Source organism: Parasteatoda tepidariorum, chromosome 11, assembly GCF_982258835.1.
Source record: "Parasteatoda tepidariorum strain Cologne lab strain chromosome 11, Ptep-v5.0, whole genome shotgun sequence".
NCBI classification, from domain to species: Eukaryota; Metazoa; Arthropoda; class Arachnida; order Araneae; family Theridiidae; genus Parasteatoda; species Parasteatoda tepidariorum.
Window position 1 is genome coordinate 20,672,164 of NC_141765.1, and position 15,499 is coordinate 20,687,662.

A 15,499-nucleotide genomic window follows, 5' to 3' on the forward strand; every position below is an offset into this window, starting at 1 on the left:
TCTTGCTCCAAATTATTAATCGATGTAACTCTAACTTTATAGAGTATAACTGCATAACTGTTGTGATATTAGTCATTTTACTTTAATTTCTTTTCAGGAAATTCGTAAAATATTTTTTGAGAAAATATTTTATAATTTTCTTAAAAAATAATAAAAAGGGAAAATATGATATTTTTGTATTTTTTAATGAAATTAATAATATTTTCAGTTATGTAAACGAACAAAAACATGTTTTACACATATTTAATAAAGTTTTAACACAGGACTAAGGAGATATTTTTGAGCATTTTCATATACTTTTTAAAATGATACAACGGAATTAACCAGCATAATATAATGCAAGTATTGTTTAAAAAAAATTCACCCGAGGGCACTTCAAAATTCCTGCTAAATTGTATACTCAGTGTATTTACAGATTATTATTTTCTTACCATGATACTTTTGCATCAAACTGTTTGTCTTTTAAAACATTTATATGCAATGAATTTTAAATATCATAACATTTATATGAATATTTTTACCATGATAGCTTTCCATATATCATACCTTTTAAAAGATTTGAAAAGAACGATTACACTTGAATAGTATCAAAATAATGATCATAACTTAATTAAAATTATTTTCTCAATAACTTAAAGGAACAAAATGCATCTTTTTTCGATGTTCAATATCTTCCACAGAATATTCGCTATGCATAACCATATAAATGCTTGTTTTCTTTTTCTAATGGAATTAGCCATTTATATTATCACACATTCTCGCCATTCAACATTGATTCATTCTTACGGATTTCTGTGTAAATATTTCGTTCATTTTCTCTAGTTGCGTTTAAATTCTTTTAGTATAACCTAGAAAGTATTATTACTTATAAAACTTAATTACAAGGATCACCTTCTCTGATCAAGTACGAAAAATGTATCAATATTAATAATATAATAATTAATAATATAATAATTAATAATATAATAATTAATAATAAAATAATTAATAATAAAATAATTAATAATATAATAATTAATAATATAAAAATTAATAATCTAATAAATGTAAAGTAACACTATTATTTTTAACATGATATAAGTCTTAGGAGCAGCACTGTAATTTAAACAACGTGACAAAAAACCCAAATACGGTCATATAAACAAATATGTGATTTATTTTCTACTTAAATAATGATGCAGTTGAATTTTATTTGTAGGAAATACAAACTTTAACTGACCATTAATAATTTCTGGTTCTCAAACATCAAAGAATGTTTTGGATTCTGCCCTAAAAACTTTAGAATCCCGAAAATATTATGATCATTCAAATCAGTAACCAACAGTTTTGATTTACTCTCTTAATTTTTTTCATAATCATAATCAATGACCCGACAGTACAGAGTGGGCCTTGGCCTTCTCAAGAAGTTTTTTCCAGGCTAACTTTTTTCTTGCAATCGTTTTCCAGTTTTTAGTTTTTAAGACCAAAAGGACTTTTTCTCGGCCATCTATCCATCTCAAATTCAGCCAGCCTCTTTTTCGTGTGACTACTGGTCTGGCATTGATTACTTATTTTAATAAAACAGAAGAAAAAACTGTTTGTTGAAACTTTAAAAGAGTTGAAAAAACTGCAAAATAAAATTAGAAACAAATTAGTAGATTTCCTTAGAATGAGGTTTTGGATTAGAGAAAATTAGAAATGACAGTAAAAATTCTTTGAGCTTTTAAATTTAAATTAGTTTTCTCCAAAAGTCTTGCAACTTTCTCTTTCTCACATTATTCTTTCTGAAAGTGAGAAGGAAGATTTAGAGTTTCAAAACGCATTCAGTTTCACCCGGCTATTCTGCACTAGATATGGATGCTTAAAACTTCAGTTTAATTTTAGTGTCTTATTTAAAGAGAAAAATTAGAAGAACAATTAAAAGCTTACTCTAATACTGCGAGATTGCAAACGAGTTAGAGCGGGTTTTATGCATAAAACGTAATTCAGTTTTGGATAAGCTAAAATGGAAATTTTCCGTTAAATGTGGTAAGTTTTAGAAGTTAAAAAAGGGTATTACATATTTTTAACAGAATAAATCAGATAACGTATTCAAAAAATTCAGTTTAGAACTTATATATATATTTTTGATATATATTTTTGAAATAAATAAATATTTTAGGAAATACTGATTCGAAAAAAAGCTTGTGCACGCATAGGATATCCTTTTGCATTTTATAAAATCAAAAAATTCCTTACGAATTTTTTTGTATCTTAAACACGTATAAACAACCTTTCAAAAGTTTAAGAGTAAAAAAAAATAAAAGATCGTGAACCATAGATAAGTTGGGAAAATATAACGATGCCTTCTGTTTTATTTTATGTGTTTATAATGTATAATGGATAAAAATAATAAGACTGAGCTTGAGAGAAGATTAAGCTTCAAATACTTGAAAATAATCTCAGTAATACCCATGCGTTGAGTATTTTTCAGAATTTCATCCGTAAGCCTGCATTGCAAAAAATTTCTGTTAAACAAACATAATAATTCTGTAACTTTCCTACTGAAAATTTTTTTTCTCTAAAACTACAGAAATTTACTGCTAAACTTCATCGCAATCTGTCAAAAAAGACGTTTTTCTGTTAACAAATAAAATCTGCAATAATTTATACAGAATATGTTTGTTGGGTACAGATTTTTTCAGTTTTAAATATGGAAAACTTTGGTATCAAAGCAACAACAAATAATTTGATAAACTGAATCAGACGTACAAATATTTTCAATAGTGTTTCGTTACGGGAAATTTCTGTCCACGTATTTTGGTTTCCGTAATATAACAGAATTTCTTTTACAATATGGTTTTATACTTAGATTTATTACTTTTCATCATAGGAAACAACTGATGACATTGATATCAGCTATTATCAGCTATAGGTACTGTTTTTTAAAAGCTAATAAATCTCCTTAATGCAAGCATAAAATATAAAAACAACTATCTGTGTTTTCAAAGTCATATTTTTAATCATCCATAATAAAATTATCTGTTTTGTGGATTCAATTTATAATTTAGCCAGAAAATGCCACTTTTCCTCCTTTATTGGCCAGAACTGAGACATTTAACTCCTTTGTTCGTGTTTAATTGTAAAAGGTTTCGTGGGCTTAATCATAAGCCTGGTGAATCACATTCCCTCCTTGATACCCAATTATGGTCAAGAATATCACCGAATATGTTTTGTACTCAAAGTCGATACAGAAACATAATATAAAAACAGATCTGCAGAATCTATTATCGAATTTATTATAAGACCCAAACCAAAATTTTCTTGCCCTGGTTGACACTATGCTGGTAATAAGCACAATTCCAAAAGCAAAATTTTTATACCAAAATGTTACTTTATATTGTTTGTAAATAAATAATTTAGAACATTTCTGAATTTCTACTGAATTCAGAAAAATAATTGTTCAATACAAAGAATAATCAATAGATAATAATATAAAAAGAAGATAGAGAGTTATTTAGAACTTTATTGTATCAGTCGAAATAGGGACCAACTTCAGAAATAATTACATTTCTTAAAAATATTATTTAAGTTCTTCTCAAAAAGTGATAAGGATAATTTTAAACTCTCCTTTTGCAGTTCATGATGTTAATGTGCAGCAAATGTTTGATACTTCTGCAAATTACCTTTTTTTAAGAAGAGATAACTCCAAAATCGTTTTCCTTTGAATTTAAGGGCATCGGATTACCCAAAATAATAATTTATATGAAAAACAGTCGACGCTGGGATCGATACGCGATTTTGTCGATTCACTATTTCCGTTGAAATAAAATGGCATATTGTCCCAAACACGTGAGTAAGCACTTTTAATTATTCAAAATATTATTTCTAAGATGAATATGGAAGTTTGAAATGATTACTTTCGATTTTACTTATAAAATAGTATGAAGTATACGGTATGTATTTGGTAATTTTTCCTTTTTGGCATAAACTATTAATTTGATATTTTAGTTTATAGAATAGTACTGATTCGATTCTTAAATTTGGACATGCAATAAATTGCTAGATTACTTATTCTAAAAATCTTGAAGCACGGGGAAAAAACATTCTGAAGGAATTTCCCTGTTTAATGGTGATGGCATTTCTGATAAAAGTAAATAAATAAAAAAAATAAAAATAAAAAAAAACGTAGTTCTGGGTAAGGTATTTAAACCATGCATTTGAAATCTTTTCATTCTTATCTTATATGGTAACATTTCATCAGAAATTCTGTTATTCAAATTTATAGTTTTTATTACCACACATGTAGTAAAAATACAAAACTAAAAAGTAAATTTAACTGAATAAATGAGTTTTATGCCATGCATATATTACTAATGCATTAATTTTTGGTATCGTAGCATAATTAATAGCTAACACTAATTAATTAGCATACTTGAGGCTTACTCTTTGAACGATTAAGGTTGATCTTATTACAGGAAAATACGATTATTAAAACAAAAGTTACAAGCTAATATTGTAAAGAACACTGTAAGCAATGGATGTGAAAAATTTCAAGAAACATTCGTCATTTTTTACGATAAAATTACCTGGTATATGCTCCGAACGGAAATTTCGTCTAAGTGACGAAATAAATCGCTACTTTTTCGAGAAGACAAAATAAAACGCATAATGTATCTAACTTTTCTAATCTTTAATGTGGGCTCCTTCCACCATTTAGTTGGGTGAATGACGCATGAGCAAAAACAGATACCAGAGAGATAAACTACACAAATGCCCGAAGCGAGATTCGAACGCGGGGTCTTCCTGGTCCGAGGCTCACTCCTTGACCACCATACATTTGGACAGCTTGTCTCATCATTTTGTTTTCAATTGTGTAGTTTTCATTCTAGTTTCGTCATTCTAGTTATCTAATTTCCACAATGCACTGCGATGAGCTTTCGAGTTGAGGAAGTATATTCGTCATATATTTGAGACTTCTCGTTTTGTTACAAATCACGTGATTTCGTGACGAAAGGATTCTCAAAATTAATGAAATAAAACTTAATGATTGCTAAATCGTCCAAAATGAGAGATTTATTTCAGAGAGGGAATGTGGGAAATTGTTGGGACTGTTTGTTTTCGATGAATTTTAACGTAAAAATATAATGATGTAAAGAATCTCAGATCTTTATTGATGAACTTGAATTTAAACAGAGAATAATAAGTTTGGTAAAATTATGGTATAATATGGTGATGACATTTCTGGTAATAAAAAACAACATAATTCTAGTTAATAAAACCAAAATAAGAGTTATTAAAACCATTAATTTTGCAATTTTTCCCTTCTTAAGGTAACAGTTTACCGGAAATTTTGGTTTTCAAAATTATAGTTCTTATTACCACACATTCAGTAAAAAATGCAAAAAAGTAAATTTAACCAAATGAATAATTTTCTACTTCATGCTTTAAGGTATCATGATAAAATTACCAAATTAAACCACATTAACAAAATTTCATCATAGATAATAACCATATTTTATTCTTAATTTTACCAAAATCATTGCCAAATCGCTTTGGTGGAAACCAACGAATGTTTTGTTGTTCCCATAGATTCAGAGACACGATTAATTTTACCATATTCTGGTAATTTTAATCATACTTTTTTTTCTCCTTGCAAGATCTTTCTATAAATATTGTTCTTTGTGAAGCAAAAATAAAAAAAATCCCGCAGCTGCAAGAATAATAGTTTGCCCGGATAAAGTTTGTAATTTTTATTATTATTATTATTTATTACTTTTTTTAAATTCGAATTAAATGACTTTATTTTTACTTTCCCTGAACGTATAAAAATTGAAAAGATTATTCATTAACCAATATTCTTTCTGTTCAAGAGAAAAGATCAATTAATTAAGAGTGGCTATTCTGAGCTTAGTTGAAGCAGATTCTTGTTTGCTTAATAAATTGGGAATATTTCCTAATCCTTTAAGCAAGTAGATTCTTGCTTATTTCTAAGTATAATAAAGATTGAATATTCTGCTTTCTTTGCTTATAATTGTGTTAGACATATAAACGGAATTGTGATGTGCCATAATATATAAGGATTTTGTTTAATAAAACTTTTAACTAAACTTTCAATCATAATGTCGAAAAAAAATGTTTGCTGGAGAATGTAAAATTAACTATTTGGTAATAAAATAATTAAAAAATGGTTAACCTAACCTGAGAAAATGGAAGAACCCTTCTGCCTATGAACTTAAAATTTTTAAGCAAAAATAACAAATTCTCTGGTACTTTGTGAGTTTGATGTGTATACACTTTTTAATAAACTTTTTTTTTAACATTGAAATTTAGTATTAATTTATATACGAAATGCTATAAAGTATGAAATTAAACCAAATATCTCGAGAAATTACATTTATGGGGCAAAAAAATGTGAAGCCACACAAATGAAATATTTTCATAAGATGCAAAGGAATATACGTGAGTTGGTTCTTAGTCATCACCGATGCCTGGAAACTTATTTGACAATTCGAGCGTTCCATACTCCATGTCCTTCCGTCATACTGTAAGCTTTACACACAGCTTTAAAGCAGAAACAGCTTTAAAATAAGATAAAAAAATGTCTTGGAGAACTTCCAGAATTTACTAAATAAGAAAGTGGAGGCATGGTGGCTCAGGAGATAAAGCATTCACCTTCCTATGAGATGGCCTAGGCTCGAGTCCTAGAGATTGTTGGTTGATAAGACTTCTGTTCCCGAATCACAGCGCCCTCAGTGCTGACGAAAAATATTCTCAGTGGAAAATGGATCATGGCTTAGAATCCCCTTGCCATCCAGACAACCGTGGGAGGTTCTTGTGGTTTCCTTCTAGGCTAAATGCGAGTTACTTCCATCCAAAGGTCCTCCACGAAGGCTTGTTAAGTCTGCTGTTCAACGCCGGTAATAAAGTATGATAAAGCGGTAAAACAAAATAGACAGTTTCGTCAAAAATAAGAGAATCTAGGTTTATTTCAGAATCACGTGGTTTCATTTCGAAATGAGAATCAAAAATAACAAAATGGAAATAAGGACTGCTGAATCGATATATCGACAATCGTATCGAAATTACAACGCATTGTTTGAATAAGTTGTATACTCCAGCCACTGTTAACTTTTGTTGGGCGCAATTCAATTATTTTATATAGCACTTTAAAACTATATAATTTTTCCAATAAAACTGGAAAGCAAAAAAAATTACAAAATTAGCATGAATGGAACAGCGATGGCACTAACCTCACGTAAAGGGACTCTAGTTCGAATCACAATGATGGCTTGTCGATATGGATTCTGCCCCCGGCTCGTACTGACCGCAGTGCTAACATAAAATATCCTCAGCTGTAGATGGATCATAGATTAGAATCCCCTTTGTTGACGGATTATCCATGAGAGGTTTTTGCGGTTTTTCTCTCAATGCAATTCAAATTTGTGCTAATTCCATCAAAAAGTCCTCCATGATGGCAAGTTTGCCCCGATCCTTGATTGAGGAATTCTCTTGCCTTCTGATTTGGATTCAAAATTACAAGGCTACGGAGTTGAATATTGATAGCCGCAAACCTTAAAGTGTGACGACTTTTCAACGTGAGTTATCAAACAAATAAAAAGAAATAGTATGGATAATTTAAAGAAATATTTTATCAAACAAATGCTTGACTATATCTTTCGAAGTTTGGATTTTATATTTCATTAATCTTAAAAAAATTGATAATGTTTCCAACATATTTTTAAAAGAAAGTTTTCTTTCTTTTACAAACATATTAAAAAAAAAGATATTGAATATATTTTTCAAAGTACACCACAAGTTGGTATTAGAATAAAAAACTGTCTTGAAACAAAAGCCCATTTAAAAAATCTCTCCGCTTTAATATTTATTCCTATAAAATTGTGCAATCAAATTCCCATCACAATTCATTCAAAAGATTGTTTAAGAAGAATAATAACAGTAAAGTATGCAATATTCAAAAAGATCCACGTAACTGTAGAAAAATATCTTATGATTCATTTAATCCATTAGTAAAGACTTCTTTCTAAGAGCTTTTCAATAGGATTCCTCATCTTTTTAATGGCATGCTTGTCCAATTCTGAAAAGGGCAAATATACTTTTTATATATTTCTCTTTTTGATGATATATAATCCCAAATATTTAAAGTTATTTGTGTTACGTAGAGCAAAAGAAAAATAAATTTTAAAAAATATATAATTTTAAAAGTATAGATAGGATTTAATGAAAGCAAAATTTGGTTTTATTTTGCCTTTAGATTTGTCATTTGATAATATAAAATAGTCATAAGTATGATTCCCATTACCTATTATTGATTTGTAAATGTTTTTGTAAAAATTTACATACGTGCAAAAAATCCAAAATCCATCATAAATAAATAGTTTTCAAGACTTATCGTAAGTATGAGTCTTAATTATTATTTGTATTTCTTAAATAAAAACAAAGATTCGCAGATTTTATAAAACCATGTTCTTTTATCAATTTAAACTACTACGTTTAAATAAATGTAGTATTTTTCATTGCACGTTATTCTTTCGTTTGAAGACTTCTTAGCTGCTCCTAACATTTTTGTTTTTAAGCCTCATTTTGATTAATGCATCATTTGGTATTTTAAATCGTAATTAAATGGTTCGCAAGATTTTTTTTTAGTATGAAACATAATTATGATTTGTATTTTTTTGATAAAAACAAAAATTTGCCGTGTTTATAGAACCATGTTCTTTAATCAGCTTAAACTATTATGCTTAAATAAATATGGTATTTTTTTATTGCACGTTATTTGTTTGAAGACTTCTTGGAGCTGTCCCTAACATTTTTGTTTTTAAGTCTCATTTTTATTAATACATCATTTGCTATTTTCCTAACATGAACCATCGTCAAATTTGATCTAGGAATTATAAGTTGAGTCTTTAAATAAGCTTCGTTATTTTTAAACGTAACCATGATCTTGCTAAAACAACGCCTTTAATCTCCCATTTGAAACTGCTACATTGGAACACAAATAAACATTTAGAACTTAATCAAACACGAGCAAATAGACATTTGAGACATCACTTTCCCTTATGTTTATGCATCATTTTCTGAAGTTACATATCATATGTGCGCGAACTTGAGAGAGGTGTAATATTAGTTTCTAACCAGAGAAAAATAGTATTGTAAAAAGTACCCGAATATGGTAAAATTTACCATGTTTCTGGCTCTGTAGAAACACCAAAAAGCTCGGTAATTTTTACCAACGATCTCTGGTAATTATTTTTTTTTTAAATTAACAGTAAAATATGCTTTTATAAAATGTGGTAAATTTGGCAATTTTATCATCATGCTTTAGAGCTTGGCTTAGAGACCCTTTGTTCGTTTAATTTATTTTCTAGTTTTGTAATTTTCACTAAATGTGTGGTAATAAGTTCTATAATTTTGAAAACCAAAATTTTCCGGCTAACTGCTACTATATGAATGGAATAAAATAGGTGAAAGAACGCGTTAAATGCCTTATATTTTGGTTTTATTAACCAGAATTATGTCTCTCTTTTTTTTTTTAATAAGAAAGGTCATTACCATTCACTACAGTAATTAATCAGACTTTTTTTACTCTGCGTAAATTCAAGCTGATCAATAAAGTTCTTTACTACTTCAGAATATTATATTTTTAACGAAAAAAAAATCCTTCAAAAACAAGTAGTTCCAACAATTGCTGAAATGTACCACAACTTTTGCTTCAATTGTCGGATCTTGTTCTAAAATACAATCTTAATAGTTCGAAAAGTTAACTTCAAATTTGCTAATTAATTAGTGAAAATCGCTAATTGAGCTACAGAACCAAAAAAATAATATATATGAAAAAATGCTTGCATGGCATAAACACCATTTATTTGGTTAAATTGTTCTTCAGTTTTGTACTTATAGGGATGAGTTTCATATGGCATTCTGTAACAGTTAATCAAACGATTCCACCGCATGTGTGTAGCTTAAAGTATTTGAGAACAAAGCATTGCTGATTTGCATTAAAAAATAATCCCCTCATACACTTATAAATAACTCATATTTTGCCGTTACATCAAATGAAAATTTGGCAAGTAAGACACAAAAAATATTTTTCTGCAGACGATGTATTAGTTTCATTTTGTAGTGTTTAGGTATAAAGGCAACATAAATAAGAAAATCTAGGCAAACATAAATCCGAAAAAAAGGAAATTTACCGGCGAAGATAAATTAGAAAATTGATTAAAGAAAAACATTTAAAACTTACTAGTTTGTTTTCCATTGACACATATAGTTTTTTCCCTTATATTTCCTAATGAAATAAGCTCATGGGCATCCCTTATGAAGTTTCATTTTGCATATTATGTACCACAAGCAATTATTGTTTTTTTACAAAATGATATCAACATTAATCAATTAGCAAAATTTACAAAATTTATTTAAAATTATAAATATATTATTCATAACAATTTAGTATAAAAGGCTTAATATATCTAAAAAAATGTAATTTGGCTTTTAGCGTAAGAATGTTATGCGTATGATGTGTTCTCCTAATATGCTTCTGAACTATGAGAAAAAAAAATTCTGGGAAGTCATGTTTTACAAATAAAAATGATCAAAAATATCTAACAAATTTTCAAAACATCTGCAATAAAACCATCCCTTATTTTAATAAATAATGAGAAATTATGCTGTATTCCATTTTAATATTATGGGGTAGAAAGACTGAGTGAGTATTTCGCAATACTTCACTCCAAATCTCCCATTGCGGGAACATTTACAAAGATTCGAATTTGAATAGCTGAGTATTGAAAATGACTTACAATGATTTCTTGATTAGCAATTAACTTAAAAGAATAACAATTATGTTTAAACAAAAGGACCACAAATTTGTTATTTATGCCTATTTTCGTAAAGATGCCTAAATTATGATAAATATTATGATAAAGAAGTATTATTATGTCATCATTGCACCTTGGGTTTAAATCACAGTATTAAATCAATGTTATTAAACTAATAATGCTATAAAAATTTGCATTTACGATGCATAATGATAATTTGTATCTACCTTTTTTATAAAAATTATGACACTAAAAGCACCGAACGTAATTTAGAAATATACTCATCACTTGAACTGAGGAGCTTGAGACTATATAGTGATGAGTCATATTTTATACATAGGTGACATTTTTGCGTGAACCACTCCTTTGTATTATTTCTATATAGGCAGTGTACAAGCTTTCGGAATTACTATTAGATAGTAACCAATATACAGAAAACTTAATTGCCGGTAAGACAGTTTTGCAATTTCCTCAAAAAAAACCTTCAAAAACAATTTGCTGAGAATTATGAAAATGCGCATTATTTTATTGTTCCAAGACCTTCAAATATTAAAAAAAAAATGATTCAATAGCATATTATAATCAATAGTTTTGAAAGAGATAAAGTGTGAAAATGTGGATTTGAAAGGTTAGTTCAGAAAATAAAAGCAACAGGCAGAAAGAATTGTCAGTATTCATTAGTACTGTTTCTTTCTCAGATTCGCAAAACCCATAACACTAAGTGATACTGATGATAAAGTGAAAGTATTTTCTCCTTTCTCGTTCATAAAAATGATTGAAAAATACCTTAAATTAAGTATACGCTTTCGACCTTTTGAGAAGCATTTGATACATGCCCCTTTCTGACAACCTTGAAAGAGCAATTTTTTCCAATTGTAAATGTCAAGATGTTTTAAGGAAACAGTGGGTAAAAGAAAAAGTATTGAATCAACTTGAAAAGGTGTTTGGTATGAAAAATATTCTTACCCAAAAGCATTAGAAGTTATATTGAAAGAGTTATAGCGGTATTATGCTCTAAAATAATGAAAAAATAGAGTAATAGATTTCTTTTCACACCTACTACTTTTAATGTGCAAGTTATTTATAAATTATTCTGATCTTGGTTTTTTGTATTTTTCTAAAAAGATGTTAAATTTAACGTTATGATTCAGTTAATCATAATGTTGATATCATTAGATTTCTTATTTTCTACTTCAAACAACTCTTTCAATTTCTGAAACTGATTTTCTTTTGAACAATGAGATATATATAGGCTGCAATAGCTGCACTACTCAAAAAATCCTGTTTTGAGATAAGTGGGTTTGAAAAAATGTTTAGTTTGCTTATGAAGAAATGTTAAGAAATGTTTTAGTTTGCTTAAACGAAGATTATCTTTTAGTTGAATTATGAGTTGTGCTAGTATTGCTGATGAAAGAATGTGTATTTTCATATTTACACATGTTCTTAGTCCAAAATGCGTGTTTTTTGAGTAGTGCAACTATTGCGGCCCAAGAGCGATACGATGTTAAGCCACTAAAATTTTAAATTAGGGGAGGGTAGCCTAAAGCGGGTAGGCATTCGTATCCCGCCGCATGGTACGCAAGTGCCGATATCTAAGTATGCCGTGATTACCCGAATACTCACGAGTTTTAATCAGTCCCAGCGGAGCAGAAGTAAAGCGATATGGCGTAACCAAGCACAAAATAAAAAAATTAATAAGTTTATTAAAAAAAAATCTAGGTATGTAACTTGTGGCTAGTCGAAAGCCGGCTTATTTTTTTTATTGTCAATATTATTATATTATTCTAACACTATTCCCCTATAAACTACGATGTTAAATTTTTGAAAAAAATTTTTTATTTAAGGTTATGATTTTTTTAGTAAAAAATATGCTTTTGGGCAAAGCGGGTATATGAATCTCACAAATACATTGAGGCCCTTGAATATGCTAGAAAAAATAATGTAATTTTTGTATCGCTGCTTCCTCATACAACTCATCGCATGCAACCTCTGGACCGTTGCGTTTATGGACCGTTCAAAACTTACTTTGAATTTTGTAAAAATGAAAGAGCTGAAGTCTTAACAAGTATGCAAATAGAAAAAATATGCAAAATATGCAAGTAGAAAATATGATTTTAAAAATAATTGATATTTAAAAATATGCAAATGGAAAAGGAAGAAAAGAAGAAACGTCTTAGTAACAATGCTGCTGCTCAAAAAAAAAATTAAAAAAATCTTCCTTCGACAAGTAAACCAAGTAAAACTAAAAAACAAAGAGCTTCTTAGAAAAAAATTTTAAAAGAGTATTTTTGTCTTGCTTGTGGGGGGCCTTATGAGGACCCACCGCTAGAAGATTGGATTGAATGTGGAGATTGTAAAGACTGGGCTCATGAAGCTTGCACAACTTATTCAGGAAGAGGGTCTTATTTTTGCGAACTATGTCAAGAATAGCAAATCATAATTTGAGACTGATAAAATAAGTCTAAAATTTTTATTCAAATGTTATTTTTAACGTTTATTATACGTGGGATTAAGGTCTCATTATTAATGTTTACGAAAATTAATATGCTCTTGTATTTGTAAAATCTATGGTGCTTTATAAAAAATACCACAATTACAAAAACTTAATATTTCATGGTTGCTGTGATGATTATACATTGGATTGCAATGAAATACAATCCATACAACGTCTAGGCTTGCTGAGTATAAAATTATTGATCGGATCATCGAGAAGATTACTGCTCTCAGAAAACAATGCCCTCTGAGATTGCGGTATACATGTAGGAGGTGGTTAACAAGCTGCAACTTATGAGATACTGACCACTTCATATGGGTGATATCCTCAGATTGAAGGCATTGGTTTATGAAGTTTGCTTGGAGAGGACAAGTCATCTATAAACAGGAATTGTACGCCCATTACATTACTGAACAAACGTGCATGTTCTTCCAGAACGATACGCCTTGATAAATTTAGCCTTTCATAGTCCTGATTTGAACATGCAGATCTGAATGGGACATGCAGCCCAGCTTAATCCCCCATACTAGCTATCCAGCACCACAGCAACGGTGTCGTTCAATGATAATATCTTGATGGAAACAGGTAACAGGCTGTCTTCATATGAAAGTTCGGCGTAAATCAGTCTGCAAGCTAAACCTGGACTAATCACACAAGCAATATGTTATGATGTCCACAATGCATGTTCCTTACTCCAGGTTAATCATTGGTGGTAGTGAGTTGCTTACTAGCGTATAGATAAAAAATTTACCAAACATATGTATACGATTTGCCTGCAGATAGCTGACAAGACAGGTCGGATGCTGTGTTCCGTTTGCTTTTTTTTTTTGGTAGTTACTGCCAAATACCAGTCTTTATTTGGTGTTCTCACACGGGGGGTGACATGAACTGCAACATCTACTGACAATTCCTCCGTCTTGGAATCGAAGCCAAAGTCTAAAAATGGCACTTCATGCAATTCCAAAATCCTAGGCTACATACATTTGATTACACCCACATTCCAGACTGCTGATAATTTTACCGCGTAAATGTATTGCATATGCGTTCTCTTTGTCAAAACTCATCGGTTGTAGCACTGAGAGACACGCAGAACACCGGTGAACAATTTTACTTCTTCCCACCTTCCTTATATACCCCTTTATTACTCTCTTGTCGTTATGACTTACTATCAGAGTTATCTCACGGCTTCCTGAAAATTGTCATATTATGTTAGAAGATGTGTGTGATTATTCTACAAGCAAAATTTTTATTTTAGGGTTCAATTTCCGTGTGATTCCGAATTATCCTTAATTTATGATCTTGAGTGTAGTTTCTACTATAATATTTCGTAGAAAAGTGGAACTTCCTGAAACAATCTAGTATTAAATTTTTGGCTCATATAAGTTCGATTTAATGCAAATAATCTGTGATACTTTGAATGATCGGCTTTCCCTTTAAAAAACAATGAAGCATTTAATTCGATCTCATTAACTACAGCGTATTAAAGACACACCAAGCTTATTTTAGATTCTCCCATATTAATATGAGTATATTGAATTATGAAACATCTTTCAGAACAATTTTCCGAATATTAATAAAATCTATTCCCTAGAGAAAGTTTATGTTCAAAATCATTTTCTAATGAAAGTTTCCATTAAGGGGGTTGGTATTTTTAACAACTCATATCAAATGAAATTAACATTCAACTTTGTCAAATTAGCCTTTCAAAATAATTCCGAAAGGAATTAAAGTAAACCAACTATGTGCGTAATTATTGCATTTCCACGCTTTATTAAAGGAAGTTTAAAAGTTTATGCATTTGAAAGCTTTGACAAATTGTTTTAAAGTTTGTAATTGACAACTTAAAAGTAAGAATACTGTATATATATATATATATATATATATATATATATATATATATATATATATATTTATATATATAATTTTAATTTTGCCCAAAAGACGAAAGAACAGGTGCTTCTAAAAAGGAAATTAGAAAGAAGAAATGAAATTGAGGATAATTTAAAAATAAAACCTTTTTACTTTGAGGGGAAAAACTAACATGCAATTGTAATTCATGGTGTTCTGATTCCTGTCTGTTTTAATCTTTTTTCAAATGAAATTTCTTGCTATACAATTACAGATACTTTGCAGACAAATAAAGCAATAACCAGAAATACAAGCATTAAGAAAATGTCTTTTTTTGGTATCAACCTTTAAAATAATTAAA

The 15,499-nt window shown here is 29.2% G+C and overlaps 1 protein-coding gene across 4 annotated transcripts in view; it reads left to right on the top strand.

Moving 5' to 3' along the window:
* Positions 1 to 15,499, top strand: part of LOC107442210 (cell adhesion molecule 2) — a 284,713-nt gene that overhangs the window by 244,659 nt on the left and 24,555 nt on the right. The window lies entirely within an intron of this gene.